The sequence below is a fragment of the Helianthus annuus genome, chromosome 2, assembly GCF_002127325.2.
Source record: "Helianthus annuus cultivar XRQ/B chromosome 2, HanXRQr2.0-SUNRISE, whole genome shotgun sequence".
Taxonomy (NCBI): domain Eukaryota; kingdom Viridiplantae; phylum Streptophyta; class Magnoliopsida; order Asterales; family Asteraceae; genus Helianthus; species Helianthus annuus.
Genome location: NC_035434.2, coordinates 55322599 through 55331015, shown reverse-complemented (window position 1 = coordinate 55331015; position 8417 = coordinate 55322599).

Here is an 8417-nt window from a genome sequence, read left to right as displayed (position 1 = left end):
ATTTTAAAAAGTACAGAAATTTCAAATAGTAAAATAATGCAATAAAATCTAAATGCCTAAAAAAGTAGGAAAATTTTTAACCAACTAAAAAAGACTATGCGACATCTTCCTCGTTCTCCTACTCCAACTTGCGTAGAAGTCTTTGGTGAATCTTGATTTTTCCTTTTTTCTGATATATGTTTGTCCAAATCCAACATACCATCGGTGTTCATCCTAAGCACCGTGAGAACTAGGCATCGGTTGTTCGTTCCTTCAGGGCTAACCAGTGGCGGAACTAGCCCAAAAGGTTAGGGGTATCCTAATTTTTTAGGATTAGGGGTATCCTTTATATAGCAGAAACAAAGTTGAGGGGTATTTTTACACTACGGAAATGGAGTTAAGGGGTATTTTTACACTACGGAGACGGGGTTGAGGGGTAGCCCATGCTACCCCTATTTACACTCTTAGTCCGCCACTGGGGCTAACAACCTTTTGATATTCGCATCAAGACTCTCGACTTTGTTAGGATTTAGAGCACACACGATCAATAAATGAAAGTAATAAGAAAATTAGACACGAGATTTACGTGGTTTAGTCACAATGTGTAACCTACGTCCACGGGGGCAACTAGGGTTTGTAGTTTATCGAGTATAGTGATTACAAGTACAAGAGATATATTTATAGGCTAGAATTAGGGTTAATCCCTTGCTAAACAAGAAACTAAACATTTGGGCTTAAAACAAGTAAAGCCAATTAGGGTTAGGGCAGGCCGAACCCTTTCACTTCTTCTCTCTAATTCTCACCCAACCTTAACGGGATGAGCTAAAGACAACATCTCCAACAATCTTCCACTTGGTGTCTTCAGACCTCGAACTGTATTGTCACGCCCGCTAAAATCATAGTTGGTGTGATCTGAATGGTATCTTCATTGCACAGCGGAAGTGTTTGAGCTAAGACTTCTAGAAAATGAAAGCCCGCTAAGTACCCGAATTCCCATGGGTTCTCCTATTCCAGCCGTTCCATAGTTTTTAAAATGCAACCTGAGAAAGAACATGCGAGAAAAATCAACATAAAGTTAGCGAGTTCATAGTTTGTTTGAAAAGGATTTGAAATAAATCTTTTTGATAACCGGTTTAAGTATTGTTGAGAGAATGTAATAAAACCATTTTCTTTGGCATGTCATTTGAAAACCTTGTGTTTATAAAAATTGTATAACCGTCAATGTCCGCGTACGACAAAGACAACATGCTCGCATGAGCCTATAACCCACCACATTCTAGAAAGTGCCTCGCCAAACCGTTTACTCAAGACAGCCGACTAGCAGGTGGCTATAGTTCCAATGTGTAGCGAGGACTTCACTGTACAGTTTTAACCGACCCTACGGCCCTTAGTTGAGTAGTGGACAATCCAGTCCTTGAGTCTTCGTGCCACGCACGAGATTGGGCCTAGCCCATGTCCTTGGGCCTCGCACATGTCATCCGTGTTATTGGGCCTACCCGTTTGTGTCTGTAAGCAGGACCAACCCGCCCTCATACTTGTATGCAAGACAAACCAGTCCCGTAGTAACTAGGACCCTTCTTTCACTAGTCATGAAACTCATGCACGTTTTGAAAATACCCGAGTGTTTTGTAAAACTGGTATGTTTAGCATAAACCTTTCATAAACCATTTGAGTTTTTCGAAATCCATTTGCCACATGTTTTAGAAATCTGTTGTTTTCGTTCATCGAAATATTGTGTACGCGTGTGTTTTGTAAAACCGGTATGTTTAGCTTAAACCTTTTGTAAATCATTCGAGTTCGTTGAAATCGCTTCGCAACATGGTTTAGAAATCTGAATGTTTTCGGAAATGTAAAACCGTAAAAAGTGGGGGTTATGAACTCACCTTCATATCCTTGTGCAAAGCTAGCTTAACGTGATTCTGTAGTGTCGTTCCTAGAACGTAAACTTGCTAGCATGCAACCTATAACATTCCTACCATGAAATAACTTATAAGTTTCTAAATATGACGACATAGCTAAACTGCGTGTCCGAGCTCTACCGAATCGTTAACCAACGACTCTAGGGAAGTGTTATCGTCTTGGTTTGAAATAACCAATCTATGGTTATGTGATCCCTTTTAATCTGAATAGATACTAAGTCTCGTAAACGACTTAGTTTCCGAGTGATTTGGATATATATATATATATATATATATAGACAGAACTATTTACGAAGTCGTGTTAGTCTTCGTGAATTAGAAATACGTAGATCGATAGTGGCACGTCTCGTTGTAGCTTTCGTACGATGAAATTATATGTACGCGTATACATATATATATATATGTAAAACGTTGTGTATTCGGAATAATATATATATGGTACGGCAATGTATTGCTGTAGTTTCTGTAAGATGTAAATATATGTATATATCTTTATGTATTCGAAATCTTGACGTTTGAAATGAATATAATCAACTATATTCATTTTATAAAAATATCGGATTCTAAAAAATTGAAATAAATATAAAAAATTATATTTATTTTATAAAATTTATATGAATAACGACGTTTGAAATAAATATAAACAATTATATTTGTTTTATAAAAATTATACGAATAAGGACATTTGAAATAAATATACACAATTATATTTATTTTATAAAGGTATTCGAAAGTATTCGGTTTATCGCCGTTTGAAATAAGCATAACTAATTATATCCATTTTAAAGAAGTTTTCGAGTTTCAAAGCGTTTTGAAATAAATACAAGTTATTATATTTATTTTTATATAAACCCTCGAGTTTCTAAACGTTTTTGAAATGAATATAAATAATTACATTTACTTTATATAAGTTGTCGGGTTTTGTTAACTAGTAACTCGCGTTATAAAGCATCGCCAACATAAATATACTCTTATATTTATTTTATAAGAATTACTTGAACCTCGATAAATGTCGTTTTTGGAATATAATCACGTGTGGAGTTTCGGGTTTTTAACGAAAAACTGACACAGTTTCCTCTGTTTTTAGGATAACCCGACAACCAAGTGTCGATATAATTGTCGAAACGCAACGCAATTCAATTAATATATATAATTTTTCGCGAAGTTTGCAAAAAACCAAAACAATCACAAAATATAAACTAGGATGGTTCGAGCTCGGTTCGTGTAAACTATAACGTATATAAACAATGTAATAAAATTTTCGCGTCGTTTAAACTTTTACCGGGTCTCGTGTTTCATCAGTTGACTGCATTCCACTCGCGTTGACTCGCTGTTAACTCGCGTTGACTCGCTGTTAACTCGCGCTGACTCGCTGTTAACTCGCGTTGACTCGCTGTTAACTCACGTTGACTCGCTGTGAACTCGCGTTGACTAGCTGTTGACTCGCGTTGACTCGGGTGTTGACCGAGTCGACTCGGTTTGACCGACTTGACCCGAACCGTACCGAGATGAACCCGCCTAAATCGAAGTGAACCGAAACCGAGCCATCTGCGCTAATGGATTTTTTGGATGGAGTTAGAGGCGGGGAGCAAAATGACGATAAATTAGAAAAATCAGGGAGGAAAATGGCTGTTTTTAAACTATTAGGGCAAAACTGTTAAAATGATCAAATCATAGGGAGCAAAATGGAAGTTAACTCTAAAATAAACATCCAAAACTGTCTCTTCAGGTATCAATTAACAGGTATCAATTAATATTGTTTTTAAGTGTTTACGGAGACCTTTCTCCCTCATGCTACAAGAATGTGTGTGTGGTCTAGCGCCCATCACTATGTCCCCATATAAGGCTTCGAAGGGGCGCTATCAGAGCCGTCTCCGAGAACTCTCAAAATAATTTATGTCTCTGGCGAATAAAAAAACCGGGCCCAAAATTATGGTAAAAGGTTATGAGTTAAAAAAATTATGGTAAAAGGTTATGAGTTAAAAAAATAAGACCTTTGTGATTGAGCCAAGACTTGAACTTGAGACCTAGACAATATTTTGAGGTGACTTTTTCACTCCACCACCAAGAATTTTATTTATAATATATGAATGTAGGTAGAGGGTCCTGTAAAAAGTGTCCAAAGTGTGAGAAGTGTATTATAACACTATATATAATACTATATAACACCATATAAACACCGTATAACAATATGTAATACCATATAATACCATATAACACTATGTAACACTATATATTATTATATAACAAATATAACACTATAGTTTGTCTGATAGCATGTCTATGATAGATATATAATGTTATATTTGTTATATAATGTTATATAATGTTACATAGTGTTATATGGTATTATATGGTGTTACTGTAAGATTAAATATTTTATATTATATTTAATCTAGTAGCCATTATAATCATTTACATTATATGGATCAAAATATATAACAATCCTATTAAATAATTAGTTGGTAATTGTTGATGGGCTTAATTACCCTTATTAACTAATTAGGGTTTCCTCCTGGGTGCATATATAAGGAGATAATTAGAGGGTTAAAAGGTTAGACTCTAACCACAATAACATCACTCATGAAATCGCCCCCTCTCCATAACCGATTCCCTTGTCGGTTTCTTATCATCACCATCATTAGATTGCACCCTAAGGAGGAACCAGATCAAGCTGACAATCATGTCAAACATTGTTGCTGCGTCTCCATCTGGATTCTCTGCTGGCCTGTGTTGATGCAATCAAAGGTATGTTTTCATGTTTTCCTTTATGTCTAAACAGAACTGATCAACATGTGGTATCAGAGCATATGTTGATTAAATCAGTTCTGTTTTTATCCATTATTCTGGGATAGAAATCTGGAAAACGGAGTTTGAAAACTTAATAAACCATAACAGTAGGTTTCGAGTTCTTTAAATGTCACCGAAAACATTTTTTCGATAAACTGAATTGGTTAATAAAATGACTCGCAATCGAATAGGTTAATTTTATGTCCGAAATCTGTTTAGAAGCCTTAAAATTCAGGTTTCGGGTTCCAGAATCATGTTTTTATTTTTAGGGTTCATCATGTTTTCTTAGGAAAATTCGAAATTCCTTTATGTTTTGGAATATAATTTGGATTTTTGAGTGTTATTTCCCTGTTTGATCCAATTTAATCTGTTAAGTTCATTCGAAAACTGTTAAAAGATATACAGTTATAATTTTTGAAATATTATGATAAAATTAGATCATCACTAAAACAGGAAACCATATCTCAAAATCCCTAACAATTCGAATTTTCGGTTATGTTTTCACATTAATAGCTATAACAGAAGTTTCGAGATAAGTTTTAACCACCCGAGACAAAGGTCTCGACTCGAGACCACAAGAACTCGATTCGAAATCATAAGTGTTCTCAAAAGTTTACAACTCGAGACAACGATTTCGACTCGAGATCATAAGGTCTCGACTCGAGACCACTGAGGTTTCGACTAAGGGCTTAAATCTGTACAACTCGAGACAAAGGTCTCGACTCGAGACCATAAGGTCATAACTCGAGACCATAAGGTTGCGACTCGAGACCATAAAGGTCACAACTCGAGACCTCATAAGGAGTCGAGATCTCATAATTCACAGCAGTCGAGACCATGATTACGACTCGAGACCCTGAGGTTGCGACTCGAGACCATTAATGAGTCGAGACCTCATAATGTTATAAGCTGAGTCGAGACTTGACTCGAGACCTCATAACTGACTCGAGATCTCATAACTCAGTCGAGATCTCACTCGAAACCTCATTATTTTAGGCTGTTTAATGTGAACTAAGATTTAGCTCGGGGCTCCGCTCCGAACTCCGTGGTTTGCTATTAAATGATTGGTTTTTGTAATTACTTAGTTAATTAATGAGGATCAAATAATGTTTTACAAAACCAAAATGGCTTAAATTGAATGAGCTTCTGATGTATCACTTCTGGCCAAAGCTGATTTGATGCATCTACTTATCATTCAAGTATTACGAAAGCTATGTTAAGTGTGCATCATAAACATGAATGTCTTAATATCTGGCCAAAGCTGATTTAATTCCTTCATAGATGGCATACTTAACAAGTGCATAACTAAAGTGATTGTCTCAATTTCTGGCCAAAGCTGATTTGTTACAACCACTTTGCACACATGCTTAAATGATTACACTTCTGGCCAAAGCTGTTTTGTCTTCGTTTAAGTAGAACTTTAAGTAGTCTATTATTTTGATGTTAGTAATAGACATATCACAACCTCTTCACATAATGATCCTTACATTAATGATCCTTAATTAGTTATTATGATCATTTCGTCTGCTTTATTCTTAGTACCCATAATTTTACTCACTATAATTTTCTTCCATAAATCTATATCTCATCCACTCTAATTCCTAAACCTAAAATGTTTTGCTTTATTTAAAGTTTCTATAAGAATTAGCTCATAAATTAAACCCTTGATTATCTCTTAAGACACGATAATCCTATTGTTCTTTTCTGATAAAGCACTACAGAAGAAAAGTAGAGCATGATTAATAGGACAAATCAAACATGATGTCTCTTATGATAATCAAGATCTCTCTAACATAATTGCTATCACTAAAATTATTCCAGATTAAGTCTTTCCTAAGACTAATCTATTATTGTGGAATAATCACAAGAGCTCCTAAGATGCATGCCTTCATTTAAAATTATAAACTATAAAGCTAAGTGGTATATGTGAATACATAACAATGTACAATACCATGACCCATAAAGTTAAGGGTTTACACATGGAAATAAGTATATTTTTCCAGTACATTACACACTAAGATTTTCACTTGTACAATTTGATGCCTTATAAATCAACTATAATACTCAAAAAATACCAAAGTATAACGAGTGTGTTGATAAGCAACATATGTACATAGAAATAAATGTTTGAAACTGGAAAATAAGATGTTATTCACCTTACAACCACTAAAACCTTAAGAGAGGATTGTTCTAAGGTCCATAGACAAATTACAAGTGCTAATCCCAACGTTAAGGTTCTTCAAGGGAAAATCTCACTGCATAATTATGTCATTAGACTAGGCATAAGCAACGAGACTATCCATTATTCTAAAGAACAGATGGATAAATTAATTAGATAGTAACTTACTAATGATATTTAAGTCTGATAATTCTTTAATATTCCTATTAGAACATGATTAGTTGACTCTAGTTTTAAACGTTTCCTTACCAGAAGTCAACAAATAACTAACATGAGAGTTAGTGACAAAATTAATTGTTAAGGCTATAAGAACCATAATAAGCAGTCTTCTAACAACGCCTTTCGATACCTTATATATTCTGAAGATTAATCAGAATATAGTATCATGATTAAGCAATGTTATGAAGGTTGTGAGGTTTGCATAGTCAACGTAAAGTCACACTTATCTTAAACTCTCCTCTTATTTGTTTTAAATATCTGGATAGAAACATTACTAAGATGAAACTAGATGATACCTTACTTTTTCACAACTTTTGTCATCACGCAAATGAGAATTTGACAAAAGGAAAATGAGACTTATAAATTTCATCCATTAGAACCAAAATTCATGAGAAATCATAACATGGTTAATGAGGATGATTTTTTCATCTAATCTCATTTTAAGTGATTTTAAATCATGACGTTAAAGCCCTAAAATATGACTTGGCTTAAGGAATAAGCATGGGTCCATCATAAGTCATTCATTGACATTCATGGAACTTATTCCAAATGGAATATTCAGACATAATTCATTTATCATTTAACAGACTATCAACTTGTATCTAAATTTTGTCAATATGGCCCACTGTCTTAGAAGAACTCTATTCATATATGTACTTAATAAGATTTCTATTAAATATGTCCCTAAATTTTCTTATGATATCAGGACATTAAAAGAAATCAAATAAAGTCTAACATATATGTGATAGGTTCCCACGTCACGTAGCTCATTGAAACTTCTCTTGTAGCATTCTAGAGATATTAAAGATCAGTGGGAGCATTAAGTGTCTTAATAATAACTTGCAATAGTTGCAAGAGGTGGGGAGTGAAAATTTTACATTACCTAAATTTGCACCTCTTGTACAAGACACCGCTCCATCATGACACTGTTCCATCAATACTTGTCTCCTTAAAATCTAATGCTACTCTTACAAAAGTTTCATTGTTGCTTAATTGTGGGCACACTTAGATTTCTTACCTAAACTAACATAATCCTCAACAAGAGAAATCACGATGACTAACGTCATTAATTTGTTTTCTCTATTAGAATTTGTTGGTCGTTAAATATTGACCCTAAGCATGCTGAGTTCCTAAAGATTTCTAAGGTCAGTGGGAGTAGTCAAAGTCCTTATCATGACTTGCAAGGAATACAAGAGGCGGGGGGAAGAGTGTCATTAAATTTCACTCCAAATTTAACTCCGATTACACTTCTTGTACACCATACTGCACCAACCCTTACAAACTTAGAATGAAAATGATAGCAACCTAACCAAGAGCTAATCCATAAAACT